The sequence below is a fragment of the Arachis ipaensis genome, chromosome B10, assembly GCF_059453495.1.
Source record: "Arachis ipaensis isolate K30076 ecotype BB chromosome B10, ASM5945349v1, whole genome shotgun sequence".
Taxonomy (NCBI): Eukaryota; Viridiplantae; Streptophyta; class Magnoliopsida; order Fabales; family Fabaceae; genus Arachis; species Arachis ipaensis.
This window is the reverse complement of record NC_142435.1, coordinates 126,885,994-126,902,154: the sequence shown is the minus strand read 5'-3', so window position 1 is coordinate 126,902,154 and position 16,161 is coordinate 126,885,994. Positions and strand designations below refer to the sequence as shown.

The 16,161-nt window shown below is 38.8% G+C and overlaps 1 non-coding gene across 1 annotated transcript; it reads right to left on the bottom strand.

Annotated features, from left to right (window-relative positions):
* Positions 1-10,103: 10,103 nt before the first annotated feature.
* On the bottom strand, positions 10,104-10,211 carry LOC148581644 (small nucleolar RNA R71). The gene has a single exon (XR_015895897.1). It is a non-coding gene; the product is annotated as a small nucleolar RNA R71 (small nucleolar RNA).
* Positions 10,212-16,161: the final 5,950 nt, after the last annotated feature.

The window sequence follows — 16,161 nt, the reverse complement described above, 5'->3', positions numbered from 1 at the left end:
TGTTTGGGAGTAATTGGATTGGAATTGGGGTAAATAACGATCATACGGTGGTGAATGGTGAAAGGGAGCTTGTGAGTATGGTGGTTCGAAGTTATGTTGAGAGGATGGTCTATAAGCACAGGGTGGGGCTTGTTGGTAACTACCAAGAGGTCCACCATATCTATCAACTTGGTATGCATTGTAGAATGGTCCTTGCCCATGATATTTTGGAGGGTGTTGTTGCCTAAAGGGTTGATCAGATCCTCTTGGCTCCACCCATCTTTGACTGCTTAGACCTTGATGCATATTCCTGTTATAGCTTCCACTCATTTCAACAGATTTAGAACCAAACTCAAAGCGAGAGGGGTGAGAATTCATAGTAGCTAATAGAAATAAAAGGGAAAAACAAAAAACAAATAAACAATTAAAAGGAAAATATTTACAAAAACCAATAATAAGTCACACGTTTGCAGATCCCCGGCAACGGCGCCATTTTGAAGAACGGAAGATTGACGGTTTAGAATTCAGAATAAATTCTCGTTGCAAGTATAGTTTCTAAACCAAACAACCATCCTTTCTTACAAACGTTTTGGTTGTCACAAGTAACAAACCCCTTTAAGATTGATAACCGAAGTATTTAAACCTCGGGTTGTCTTCTCAAGGAACTACAGGGAGGTGTTCTTATTATTGGTTATGAGTTTTGTAAATTGGGGGTTTTGAAAGTGAGGAACAAGTAATTTAAATGACAAGTAAAATAAATAAATAACTGTAAAATCAACTCTTGGCAAGGTATGAAAACTGGAATTCCTATCCTTGTTATCCTTATCAATGGTGATGATAATTGGGTTTTAATCCCACTTAGTTAACCTTTACTAAAGCAAAGGAAGGTTAAGTGGACTAATTAGTTTGATCCTCAGGTCCTAGCCAATTCCTAAGAAAGGACTAGAGTTATTGGAATTCGATTCAATTAGCAAAAATAACAATTATCAATCATGATGAGTTTGATAACTGGTGCACGAAATTGTGATCTCAGGCAACGGCGCCAAGAACTCTGTACGCACGTCTTAATAAATTGTTTTTCATTCACAACTTCGATACAACTAACCAGCAAGTGCACTGGGTCGTCCAAGTAATAAAACCTTACGTGAGTAAGGGTCGATCCCACGGAGATTGTTGGTGTGAAGCAAGCTATGGTCATCTTGTAAATCTCAGTCAAGCGGATAAAAATTGATTATGGAGTTTTCGAAAATAAATAATAAATAGACAGAAAATAAAGATAGAAATACTTATGTATATCATTGGTGAGAATTTCAGATAAACGTATAGAGATGCTTTCGTCCCTCTGAACTTCTGCTTTCCTGCTGTCTTCATCCAATCAGTCCTACTCCTTTCTATGGCTGGCTTTATGTAAAGACATCACCATTGTCCATGGCTACTTTTCATCCTCTCTGAAAAATGGTCCGATGCGCTGTCACTGCATGGCTAATCATCTGGAGGCATCACCGTGGTCAATGGCTGCATCCTATCCTCTTGTGAAAATGGTCCAAATGCTCTGTCACAGCACGGCTAATCATCTGAGGTTCTCGATCATACTGGAATAGGATTCACCCTCCTTTTGCGTCTGTCACTACGCCCAGCACTCGCGAGTTTGAAGTTCGTCACAGTCATTCAATCCCAGAGCCCTACTCGGAATACCACAGACAAGGTTTAGATTTTCCGGACTCTCATGAATGCCGCCATCAATCTAGCTTATACCACGAAGATTCTGATTAAGAGATCCAAGAGATAATCATCCAATCTAAGGTGGAACGGAAGTGGTTGTCAGGCACGCGTTCGTGGGGGAATGATGATGATTGTCACGTTCATCACATTCATGTTGAAGTGCGAATGAATATCTTAGAAGCGGAATAAGTTGAATTGAATAGAAAAACAGTAGTACTTTGCATTAATTCATGAGGAACAGCAGAGCTCCACACCTTAATCTATGGAGTGTAGAAACTCTACCGTTTGAAAATACATAAGTGAAAGGTTCAGGCATGGCCGAATGGCCAGCCCCCAAAACGTGATCACAGGATCAAAAATACAATCCAGGATGTCAAATACAATAGTAAAAAGTCCTATTTATACTAAACTAATTACTAGGGTTTACAGAAGTAAGTAATTGATGCATAAATCCACTTCTGGGGCCCACTTGGTGTGTGCTTGGGCTGAGCTTGAATGTTACACATGCAGAGGCTCTTTCTGGAGTTGAACGCCAGGTTGTAACGTGTTTCTAGCGTTCAACTCTGGTTCGTGACGTGTTTCTGGCGTTTAACTCCAGACAGCAGCATAGAACTGGAGTTCAATGCCCTTTTACGTCGTCTAAACTCGGCCAAAGTATGGACTATTATATATTGCTGGAAAGCCCTGGATGTCTACTTTCCAACGCAATTAGAAGCGCGCCATTTTGAGTTCTGTAGCTCCAGAAAATCCACCTTGAGTGCAGGGAGGTCAGAATCCAACAACATCAGCAGTCCTTCTTCAACCTCTGAATCTGATTTTTGCTCAAGTCCCTCAATTTCAGCCAGAAAATACTTGAAATCACAGAAAAACACACAAAATCATAGTAAAGTCCAGAAATGTGAATTTAACATAAAAACTAATAAAAACATCCTTAAAAGTAACTAGATCCTACTAAAAATATACTAAAAACAATGCCAAAAAGCGTATAAATTATCTGCTCATCACAACACCTAACTTAAATTGTTGCTTGTCCCCAAGCAACTGAAAATCAAATAGGATAAAAAGAAGAGAATATACTATAAATTCCAAACTATCAATGAAACATAGCTCCAATCAGATGAGCGGGACTTGTAGCTTTTTGCCTCTTGAATAGTTTTGGCATCTCACTTTATCCATTGAAGTTCAGAATGATTGGCATCTATAGGAACTCAGAGTTCAGATAGTGTTATTGATTCTCCTAGTTCAGTATGTTGATTCTTGAACACAGCTACTTTATGAGTCTTGGCCGTGGCCCTAAGCACTTTGTTTTCCAGTATTACCACCGGATACATAAATGCCACATACACATAACTGGGTGAACCTTTTCAGATTGTGACTCAGCTTTGCTAAAGTCCCCAATTAGAGGTGTCCAGGGTTCTTAAGCACACTCTTCTTTTGCTTTGGACCTTGACTTTAACCGCTCAGTCTCAAGTTTTCACTTGACACCTTCACGCCACAAGCACATGGTTAGGGACAGCTTGTTTTAGCCGCTTAGGCCAGGATTTTATTCCTTTAGGCTCTCCTATCCACTGATGCTCAAAGCCTTGGGATCCTTTTTATTTACCCTTGCCTTTTGGTTTTAAGGGTTATTAGCTTTTTGCTCTTGCCTCTTGGTTTTATGAGCTTTTGGCTTTTTCTGCTTGCTTTTTCTTTCTATTTTTTTCGCCTTTTTTTTTCTGCAAGCTTTGTTCTTTGCTGCTTTTTCTTGCTTCAAGAATTAGTTTTATGATTTTTCAGATTATCAAATAACATGTCTCCTTATCATCATTCTTTCAAGAGCCAACATATTTAACATTCTTAAACAAGAACTTCAAAAGACATATGCACTGTTCAGGCATTCATTCAGAAAACAAGAAGCATTGTCACCACATCAATATAATTAAACTAAGTTCAAGGATAAATTCGAAACTCATGTACTTCTTGTTCTTTTGAATTAAAACATTTTTCATTTAAGAGAGGTGATGGATTCATAGGACATTCATAACTTTAAGACATAGTTACTAAATACTAATGATCATGTAGTAAGACACAAACATGGATAAGCACTTAACATAAAGAAAACAAAAAACAGAGAATGTAAGAACACGGAATGAATCCACCTTAGTGATGGTGGCGTTTCCTTCTTGAGGAACCAATGATGTCCTTGAGCTCTTCTATGTCTCTTACTTGTCTTTGTTGCTCCTCCCTCATTGCTTTTTTATCTTCTCTAATTTCATGAAGGATGATGGAGTGCTCTTGATGTTCCACCCTTAATTGTCCCATGTTGGAACTTAATTCTCCTAGAGAGGTGTTGATTTGCTCCCAATAGTTTTGTGGAGGAAAATGCATTTGAGGCATCTCCGGGTTCTCATGGTGATGAGCTTCATGCGTCTCTTGAGCTCCATGAATAGGCTCTCTTGTTTGCTCCATCCTTTTCTTAGTGATGGGCTTCTCTTCCTTAATGGGAATGTCTCCTTCTATGTCAATCCCAGCCGAGTTGCATAGATGGCAAATGAGGTGAGGAAAAGCTGACCTTGCCATAGTGGAGGACTTGTCAGCCACCTTGTAGAGTTCTTGAGGTATAATCTCATGAACCTCCACCTCTTCTCCAATCATGATGCTATGGATCATGATGGCCCGGTCTATAGTAACTTCAGACCGGTTGCTAGTGGGAATGATTGAGCGTTGAATGAACTCCAACCATCCTCTAGCTACAGGCTTAAGGTCCAGTCTTCTCAGTTGAACCGGTTTGCCTTTTGAGTCAATCTTCCATTGAGCTCCTTCCACACATATGTCCATGAGGACTTGGTCCAACCTTTGATCAAAGTTGACTCTCCTTGTGTAGGGGCGTGCGTTCTCTTCCATCATTGGCAAGTTGAACGCTAACCTTACATTTTTCGGACTAAAATCTAAGTAATTCCCCCGAACCATGGTGAGATAATTCTTTGGGTTCGGGTTCTTACTTTGATCATGGTTACTTGTGATCCATGCATTAGCATAGAACTCTTGAACCATTAGAATTCCAACTTGTTGGATGGGGTTTGTTAGAACTTTCCAACCTCTTCTATGGATCTCATGTCGGATCTCCGGATACTCATTTCTCTTGAGTTTAAAAGGGACCTCGGGGATCACCTTCTTCTTGGCCACAACATCATAGAAGTGGTCTTGATGAGCTTTGGAGATGAATCTTTCCATCTCCCATGACTCGGAGGTGGAAGCTTTTGTCTTCCCTTTCCCTTTTCTAGAGGATTCTCCGGTCTTGGGTGCCATCAATGGTAATGGAAAAACAAAAAGCTTATGCTTTTACCCAACACCAAACTTAAATTGTTGCTTGTCCCCAAGCAACTGAAAATCAAATAGGATAAAAAGAAGAGAATATACTATAAATTCCAAACTATCAATGAAACATAGCTCCAATCAGATGAGCGGGACTTGTAGCTTTTTGCCTCTTGAATAGTTTTGGCATCTTACTTTATCCATTGAGGTTCAGAATGATTGGCATCTATAGGAACTCAGAGTTCAGATAGTGTTATTGATTCTCCTAGTTCAGTATGTTGATTCTTGAACACAGCTACTTTAAGAGTCTTGGCCGTGGCCCTAAGCACTTTGTTTTCCAGTATTACCACCGGATACATAAATGCCACAGACACATAACTGGGTGAACCTTTTCAGATTGTTACTCAGCTTTGCTAAAGTCCCCAATTAGAGGTGTCCAGGGTTCTTAAGCACACTCTTCTTTTGCTTTGGACCTTGACTTTAACCGCTCAGTCTCAAGTTTTCACTTGACACCTTCACGCCACAAGCACATGGTTAGGGACAGCTTGTTTTAGCCGCTTAGGCCAGGATTTTATTCCTTTAGGCCCTCCTATCCACCGATGCTCAAAGCCTTGGGATCCTTTTTTTTACCCTTGCCTTTTGGTTTTAAGGGTTATTAGCTTTTTGCTCTTGCCTCTTGTTTTAAGAGCTTTTGGCTTTTTCTGCTTGCTTTTTCTTTCTATTTTTTTCACCTTTTTTTTTCTGCAAGCTTTGTTCTTTGCTGCTTTTTCTTGCTTCAAGAATTATTTTTATGATTTTTCAGATTATCAAATAACATGTCTCCTTATCATCATTCTTTCAAGAGCCAACATATTTAACATTCTTAAACAACAACTTCAAAAGACATATGCACTGTTCAGGCATTCATTCAGAAAATAAGAAGCATTGTCACCACATCAATATAATTAAACTAAGTTCAAGGATAAATTCGAAACTCATGTACTTCTTGTTCTTTTGAATTAAAACATTTTTCATTTAAGAGAGGTGATGGATTCATAGGACATTCATAACTTTAAGACATAGTTACTGATAAGCGGATAATTTATACGCTTTTTGACATTGTTTTTAGTATGTTTTTAGTAGGATCTAGTTACTTTTAGGGATGTTTTTAATAGATTTTGTGTTAAATTCACATTTCTGGACTTTACTATGAGTTTGTGTGTTTTTCTGTGATTTCAGGTATTTTCTGGCTGAAATTGAGGGACTTGAGCAGAAATCAGATTCAGAGGTTGAAAAAGGACTGCTGATGCTGTTGGATTCTGACCTCCCTGCACTCAAAGTGGATTTTCTGGAGCTACAGAACTCGAAATGGCGCGCTTCCAATTGCGTTGGAAAGTAGACATCCAGGGCTTTCCAGAAATATATAATAGTCTATACTTTGGCCAAGAATTGATGACGTAAACTGGCGTTCAACGCCAGCTTTCTACCCAAATCTGGCGTCCAGCGCCAGAAAAGGATCCAAAACCAGAGTTGAACGCCCAAACTGGCACAAAAACTGGCGTTCAACTCCACAAATGGCCTCTGCACGTGCAACACTTAAGCTCAGCCCAAACACACACCAAGTGGGCCCCAGAAGTGGATTTATACATCAAATACTTACTCATGTAAACCCTAGTGACTAGTTTATTATAAATAGGACCTCTTACTATTGTATTAGGCGTCTTTTTGACCATCTTTGGACGCCTGGTTCTTAGATCAGAGGGGCTGGCCATCTCGGCCATGCCTGGACCTTCACTTATGTATTTTCATACGGTAGAGTTTCTACACTCCATAGATTAAGGTGTGGAGCTCTGCTGTTCCTCAAAGATTAATGCAAAGTACTACTGTTTTCTATTCAATTCATCTTATTTCACTTCTAAGATATCCATTCGTACCCAAGAACGTGATGAAGGTGATGATTATGTGTGACGCTCATCATCCTTCTCCTTTATGAACGCGTGCCTGACAAACACTTCTGTTCTACATGAATTAAGCTAGAATGAATATCTCTTAGATCTCTTAATCAGAATCTTTGTGGCGTACGCTAGAATGATGGCGGCATTCAAGAGAATCCGGAAAGTCTAAACCTTGTCTGTGGTATTCCGAGTAGGATTCAATGATTGAATGACTGTGACGAGCTTCAAACTCGCGAGTGCTGGGCGTTAGTGACAGACGCAAAAGGAGGGTGAATCCTATTCCAGCATGATCGGGAACCGACAGATGAATAGCCGTGCCGTGACAGGGTGCGTGAGCATATTATTCACTGAGAGGAGGGGATGTAGCCACTGACAACGGTGATGCCCTTGCATAAAGCCAACCATGGAAAGGAGTAAGACTGATTGGATGAAGATAGCAGGAAAGCAGAGATTCAGAGGAACGAATGCATCTCCATACGCTTATCTGAAATTCTCACCAATGATTTACATAAGTACCTCTATCCCTATTCTATTATTTATAATTTGAAAACCACATAACTGTTTTATATCCGCCTAACTGAGATTTACAAGGTGACCATAGCTTGCTTCATACCAACAATCTCCGTGGGATTCGACCCTTACTCACGTAAGGTATTACTTGGACGACCCAGTGCACTTGCTGGTTAGTTGTATCGAAGTTGTGACAGACTGTAAAACTAGATCAGAGTATCTGGCCTAAGAAGCCATTACCAGAGATCACAATTTCGTGCACCAAGTTTTTGGCGCCGTTGCCGGGGATTGTTTGAGTTTGGACAACTGACGGTTCATCTTGTTGCTCAGATTAGGTAATTTTCTTTTTGTTTTCTTTTCAAAAATTTTTCAAAAATATTTCAAAAATTCTTCTTTGTTTTCGAAAAAAAAAAAGTTTTCAGAAAAAGAAAAAAAAATGTTTTCAAAAATAAATTATTCTATGGCTTCAAAATTTTTAAGAATGAATTCTAGTGTTTCATGAAGCATGTTGAAGCCTATCTGGCTGTAAAGCCATACCCAAACTACTTTGGGATTGGCATCCAACTAATCACTCCAGTCCATGTAATTATATGCTAAAGCTTGGCTGGCTATTAAGCCATGCCTGACCCTTTGATTGGAGCTTTAAGACTAACATGGCAAGATTCCTGGAATTCATATTAAAAATTTTGAAATCCTTATTTTTATTTTTCACAATAATTTTCGAAAAAAAAATTAAATAAAAATACAAAAAAATTTAGAAAATCATAAAAATCAAAAATATTTTCTGTTTCTTGTTTGAGTCTTGAGTCATATCATAAGTTTGGTGTCAATTGCATATGCATCTAGCATTTTTCGAAAATATCATGCATTCATAGTGTTCTTCATGATCTTCAAGTTGTTCTTGGTAAGTCTTCTTGTTTGATCTTGATGATTTTTTGTTGTGTTGTTTAGTGTTTTTCATATACATTCTTGAATTCTTAGTGCCTAAGCATCAAAGAATTCTAAGTTTGGTGTCTTGCATGTTTTTCTTGCATTAAAGATTTTTTTTAAATTATGTTCTTGATGTTCATCATGTTCTTCATAATGTTCTTGGTGTTCATCTTGACATTCATAGCATTCTTGCATGCATTCATTGTTTTGATCTAAAAATTTCATGCATTGCATAATTTTCATGTTTTCTCTCTCATCATAAAAATTCAAAAATCAAAAAAAAAATATCTATCCCTTTTTCTCTCATCAAATTCGAAAATTTGAGTTGACTTTTTCAAAAAATTTTAAAATCAAATTGTTTCTTATGAGTCAAATCAAATTTTCAATTTGAAAATCTTATCTTTTTCAAAATCTTTTTCAAAATTCATGATTATTTTCGAAAATTCCAAAAAAATAATTTTCAAAAACCCTTTTCTTATTTTATATCATAATTTTCGAAAATAACATAATCAATTAAAGTTTTGATTCAAAAATTTGAAGTTTGTTACTTGCTTGTTAAGAAAGATTCAAACTTTAAGTTCTAGAATCATATCTTGTGATTTCTTATGAATCAAGTCATTAATTGTGATTTTAAAAATCAAATCTTTTTCAAAAACTAATTTCTATCATATCTTTTCAAAAAAAAATATCTTCTTATCTTATCTTTTTCAAAATTTGATTTCAAAATATCTTCTCTAACTTCCCAACTTCTTATCTTTTCAAATTTGTTTCAACTAACTAACTAACTTTTTGTTTGTTTCTTAACTTTTTCAAAACTACCTAACTAACTCTCTCTCTCTAATTTTTGAAAATATCTTCCCTCTTTTTCAAAAATTTTTTTTATTAACTAATTATTTTTATTTTTTATTAAAAAAAATTTCGAAAAAAAAATACTAACCTTTTTCAAAAACTATTTTCAAAAATCACTAACTCTTTTTCAAAAATTGTTTTCGAAAATTCACTTTCCCCTCTCATCTTCTTCTATTTGGTTATTGATATACTAACATCTTTCCTTCAACTCTCCAAAAATCCAAACCCCCTCTCTCTCTGAGTTCAGATTTTCTTCCCTTCTTTTCTTCTACTAACACAAGGATCCCTATACTGTGGTATAAAGGATCCATATTATTATTACTATTTTTTCTGTGCCATCTTCTTTGTCATATGAGCAGGAGCAAGGACAAGAACATTCTTGTTAAAGCAGATCCAGAACATGAAAGGACTCTGAAGAAAAAATTAAGAGAAGCTAAAATACAACAATCCAGAGATAACCTTTCAGAAATTTTCGAACAGGCAGAGGAGATGGCAGCCGAAAATAATAATAATATAAGGAAGATGCTTGGTGACTTCACTGTACCTAATTCCAATTTACATGGAAGAAGCATCTCCATTCCTGCCATTGGAGCAAACAACTTTGAGCTGAAACCTCAATTAGTTTCTCTGATGCAGCAGAACTGTAAGTTTCATGGACTTCCATCTGAAGATCCATTTCAGTTCTTAACTGAATTCTTGCAGATATGTGATACTGTTAAGACTAATGGAGTAGATCCTGAAGTCTACAGGCTCATGCTTTTCCCTTTTGCTGTAAGAGACAGAGCTAGATTATGGTTGGATTCTCAACCAAAAGACAGCTTGAACTCTTGGGATAAGCTGGTCACGGCTTTCTTAGCCAAGTACTTTCCTCCTCAAAAGCTGAGCAAGCTTAGAGCTGATGTTCAAACCTTCAGACAGAAAGAAGGTGAATCCCTCTATGAAGCTTGGGAAAGATACAAACAGTTGACCAAAAAGTGTCCTTCTGACATGCTTTCAGAATGGACCATCCTGGATATATTCTATGATGGTTTATCTGAGCTATCAAAGATGTCACTGGACACTTCTGCAGGTGGATCCATTCACCTAAAGAAAACGCCTGCAGAAGCTCAAGAACTCATTGACATGGTTGCTAATAACCAGTTCATGTACACTTCTGAAAGGAATCCTGTGAGTAATGGGACGCCTATGAAGAAGGGAGTTCTTGAAGTTGATACTCTGAATGCCATATTGGCTCAGAATAAAATATTGACTCAGCAAGTCAATATGATCTCTCAGAGTCTGAATGGAATGCAAGCTGCATCCAACAGTACTCAAGAGGCATCTTCTGAAGAAGAAGCCTATGATCCTGAGAACCCTGCAATAGCAGAGGTAAATTACTTAGGTGAACCTTATGGAAACACCTATAACTCAACATGGAGAAATCATCCAAATTTCTCATGGAAGGATCAAAAGCCCCAACAAGGCTTTAATAATGGTGGAAGAAACAGGTTTAGCAATAGCAAGCCTTTTCCATCATCAACTCAGCAACAGACAGAGAACTCTGAACAAAATACTTCTAATTTAGCAAATTTAGTCTCTGATCTGTCCAAGGCCACTGTAAGTTTCATGAATGAAACAAGGTCTTCCATTAGAAATCTGGAAGCACAAGTGGGCCAGCTGAGTAAAAGGATCACTGAAATCCCTCCTAGTGCTCTCCCAAGCAATACAGAAGAGAATCCAAAAGGAGAGTGCAAGGCCATTGACATAAGCGCCATGGCCGAACCTGTGAGGAGAGGAGAGGACGTGAATCCCAAGGAGGAAGACCTCCTGGGACGTCCAGTGATCAATAAGGAGCTTCCCTCTGAGGAACCAAAGGAATCTGAGACTCATCTAGAGACCATAGAGATTCCATTGAACCTCCTTATGCCCTTCATGAGCTCTGATGAGTATTCCTCTTCTGAAGAGAATGAGGATGTTACTGAAGAGCAAACTGCCAAGTTTCTTGGTGCAATCATGAAGCTAAATGCCAAATTATTTGGCATTGATACTTGGGAAGTTGAACCTCCCTTGTTCATCAATGAACTAAGTGATCTGGATCAACTGACATTACCTCAGAAGAGACAGGATCCTGAAAAGTTCATAATACCATGTACCATAGGCACTATGATCTTTAAAGCTCTGTGTGACCTTGGTTCAGGAATAAACCTCATGCCCCTCTCTGTAATAGAGAACTTGGGAATCTATGGGGTGCAAGCTGCTAAAATCTCACTAGAGATGGCAGACAGCTCAAGAAAACAGGCTTATGGACAAGTAGAAGATGTATTAGTAAAGGTTGAGGGCCTTTACATACCTACTGATTTCATAGTCCTGGATACTGGAAAGGAAGAGGATGAATCCATCATCCTAGGAAGACCTTTCCTGGCCACAGCAAGAGCTGTGATTGATGTTGACAGAGGTGAAATAGTCCTTCAATGGAATGAGAACTCCCTTGTATTCAAAACTCAAGGATCTCCCTCTGCAACCATGGAGAGAAAGCAGAAAAAGCTTCTCTCCAAGCAGAGTCAACCAGAGCCCCCACAGTCAAACTCTAAGTTTGGTGTTGGGAGGCCACAACCAAACTCTAAGTTTGGTGTTGAACTCCCATATCCAAACTCTAAGTTTGGTGTTGGAGAGTCTCAACAAAGCTCTGCACATCTGTGAGGCTCCATGAGAGCCCACTGTCAAGCTATTGACATTAAAGAAGCGCTTGTTGGGAGGCAACCCAATGTTTATCTAATTCTTATTTTTATTGTTTTTCATGTTTTCTTAGGTTCATGATCATGTGGAGTCACAAAATAAACAAAAAAAAATCAAAAACGGAATCAAAAACAGCAGAAGAAAAACCACACCCTGGAGGAGCATCTGTCTGGTGTTCAAACGCCAGAACAGAGCATAGTTCTGGCGCTGAATGCCCAGAATGGGAGCATCCTGGCGCTGAATGCCCAGAACAAGCATGGTTCTGGCGTTCAACGCCAGAAATGGCAACAAAGGGGCGTTGAACGCCCAAAATGGGCACCAACCTGGCGCTGAACGCCCAGAGTTGTGTGCAAGGGCATTTTGCATGCCTAAATTGGTGCAGGGATGTAAATGCCTTGACACCCCAAGATCTGTGGACCCCACAGGATCCCCACCTACCTTCACTCACTCTCTTCTCTCTTCTCAATCATCCTCTATTCCCAATAAACACTCATCCCTTCTGTCTTCCATTTACCACTCACACCCATACACCCACTTAACTTCAAAAATTCAACATCTCTTCCCCACCCAATCTCACCCATATGGCCGAATACACACAGCCATCCATCTCCTCTATATCCTTTTCTTCTTCTATTCTTTCTTCTTTTGCTCGAGGGCGAGCAACATTCTAAGTTTGGTGTGGTAAAAGCATAGCTTTTTTGTTTTTTTCCATAACCATTGATGGCACCTATGGCCAGAGAAACCTCTAGAAAGAGGAAAGGGAAGACAAAAGCTTCCATCAAGGGTCTATAGCTCAGTAGTAGAACATTTGACTGCAAATCAAGAGATCCCTGAGATACCTCAGGGGATACATTTTCTTCCACACAATTATTGGAAGCAACTAAGGGTGGAACATCAAGAGCACTCCATCATCCTTCATGAAATCAGAGAAGATCTAAAAGCACTGAAGGAGGAGCAACAAAGGCAAGGAAGAGACATAGAAGAGCTCAAGGACATCATTGATTCCTCAAGAAGGAAATGCCACCATCACTAAGGTGGATTCATTCCTTGTTCTTAATTCTTCTGCTTTTCGTTTTCTATGTTATGTGCTTATCTATGTTTGTGTCTTCATTACATGATCATTAGTAGTTAGTAACTTTGTCTTAAAGTTATAAATGTCCTATGAATCCATTACCTCTCTTAAATGAAAAATGTTTTAATTCAAAAGAACAAGAAGTACATGAGTTTCAAATTTATCCTTGAACTTAGTTTAATTATATTGATGTGGTGACAATGCTTCTTGTTTTCTGAATGTATGCTTGAACAGTGCATATGTCTTTTGAAGTTGTTGTTTAAGAATGTTAAATATGTTGGCTCTTGAAAGAATGATGACTAGGAGACATGTTATTTGATAATCTGAAAAATCATAAAAATGATTCTTGAAGCAAGAAAAAGCAGCAAAGAACAAAGCTTGCAGAAAAAAAAAATAAAATAAATAGGCAAAAAAAAATAGAAAGAAAAAGAAAAAGCAAGCAGAAAAAGCCAAAGCTCTTAAAACCAAGATGCAAGAGCAAAAAGCCAATAATCCTTAAAACTAAAAGGCAAGGGCAATTAAAAAGGATCCCAAGGCTTTGAGCATCAGTGGATAGGAGGGCCTAAAGGAATAAAATCCTGGTCTAAGCGGCTAAACCAAGCTGTCCCTAACCATGTGCTTGTGGCGTGAAGGTGTCAAGTGAAAACTTGAGACTGAGCGGTTAAAGTCAAGGTCCAAAGCAAAAAAAGAGTGTGCTTAAGAACCCTGGACACCTCTAATTGGGGACTTTAGCAAAGCTGAGTCACAATCTGAAAAGGTTCACCCAATTATGCGTCTGTGGCATTTATGTATCCGGTGGTAATACTGGAAAACAAAATGCTTAGGGCCACGGCCAAGACTCATAAAGAAGCTGTGTTCAAGAATCATCATACTGAACTAAGAGAGTCAATAACACTATTCGAAATCTGAAGTTCCTATAGATGCCAATCATTCTGAACCTCAATGGATAAAGTGAGATGCCAAAACTATTCAAGAGGCAAAAAGCTATAAGTCCCGCTCATATGATTGAAGCTCTGTTTCATTGATAGTTTGGAATTTATAGTATATTCTATTCTTTTTATCCTATTTTGATTTTCAGTTGCTTGGGGACAAGCAACAATTTAAGTTTGGTGTTGTGATGAGCGGATAATTTATACGCTTTTTGACATTGTTTTTAGTATGTTTTTAGTAGGATCTAGTTACTTTTAGGGATGTTTTTAATAGATTTTGTGTTAAATTCACATTTCTGGACTTTACTATGAGTTTGTGTGTTTTTCTATGATTTCAGGTATTTTCTGGCTGAAATTGAGGGACTTGAGCAGAAATCAGATTCAGAGGTTGAAAAAGGACTGCTGATGCTGTTGGATTCTGACCTCCCTGCACTCAAAGTGGATTTTCTGGAGCTACAGAACTCGAAATGGCGCGCTTCCAATTGCGTTGGAAAGTAGACATCCAGGGCTTTCCAGAAATATATAATAGTCTATACTTTGGCCAAGAATTGACGACGTAAACTGGCGTTCAACGCCAGCTTTCTACCCAAATCTGGCGTCCAGCGCCAGAAAAGGATCCAAAACCAGAGTTGAACGCCCAAACTGGCACAAAAACTGGCGTTCAACTCCACAAATGGCCTCTGCACGTACAACACTTAAGCTCAGCCCAAACACACACCAAGTGAGCCCCGGAAGTGGATTTATACATCAAATACTTACTCATGTAAACCCTAGTGACTAGTTTATTATAAATAGGACCTCTTACTATTGTATTAGGCGTCTTTTTGACCATCTTTGGACGCCTGGTTCTTAGATCAGAGGGGCTGGCCATCTCGGCCATGCCTGGACCTTCACTTATGTATTTTCATACGGTAGAGTTTCTACACTCCATAGATTAAGGTGTGAAGCTCTGCTGTTCCTCAAAGATTAATGCAAAGTACTACTGTTTTCTATTCAATTCATCTTATTTCGCTTCTAAGATATCCATTCATACCCAAGAATGTGATGAAGGTGATGATTATGTGTGACGCTCATCATCCTTCTCCTTTATGAACGCGTGCCTGACAAACACTTCTGTTCTACATGAATTAAGCTAGAATGAATATCTCTTAGATCTCTTAATCAGAATCTTTGTGGCGTACGCTAGAATGATGGCGGCATTCAAGAGAATCCGGAAAGTCTAAACCTTGTCTGTGGTATTCCGAGTAGGATTCAATGATTGAATGACTGTGACGAGCTTCAAACTCGCGAGTGCTGGGCGTTAGTGAAAGACGCAAAAGGAGGGTGAATCCTATTCCAGCATGATCGGGAACCGACAGATGAATAGCCGTGCCGTGACAGGGTGCGTGAGCATATTATTCACTGAGAGGAGGGGATGTAGCCACTGACAACGGTGATGCCCTTGCATAAAGCCAGCCATGGAAAGGAGTAAGACTGATTGGATGAAGATAGCAGGAAAGCAGAGATTCAGAGGAACGAATGCATCTCCATACGCTTATCTGAAATTCTCACCAATGATTTACATAAGTACCTCTATCCCTATTCTATTATTTATAATTTGAAAACCACATAACTGTTTTATATCCACCTAACTGAGATTTACAAGGTGACCATAGCTTGCTTCATACCAACAATCTCCGTGGGATTCGACCCTTACTCACGTAAGGTATTACTTGGACGACCCAGTGCACTTGCTGGTTAGTTGTATCGAAGTTGTGACAGACTGTAAAACTAGATCAGAGTATCTGGCCTAAGAAGCCATTACCAGAGATCACAATTTCGTGCACCAGTTACTAAATACTAATGATCATGTAATAAGACACAAACATGGATAAGCACTTAACATAAAGAAAATGAAAAACAGAGAATGTAAGAACACGGAATGAATCCACCTTAGTGATGGTGGCGTTTCCTTCTTGAGGAACCAATGATGTCCTTGAGCTCTTCTATGTCTCTTCCTTGTCTTTGTTGCTCCTCCCTCATTGCTTTTTGATCTTCTCTAAATTCATGAAGGATGATGGAGTGCTCTTGATGTTCCACCCTTAATTGTCCCATGTTGGAACTTAATTCTCCTAGAGAGGTGTTGATTTGCTTCCAATAGTTTTGTGGAGGAAAATGCATTTGAGGTATCTCCGGGATCTCATGGTGATGAGCTTCATGCGTCTCTTGAGCTCCATGAATGGGCTCT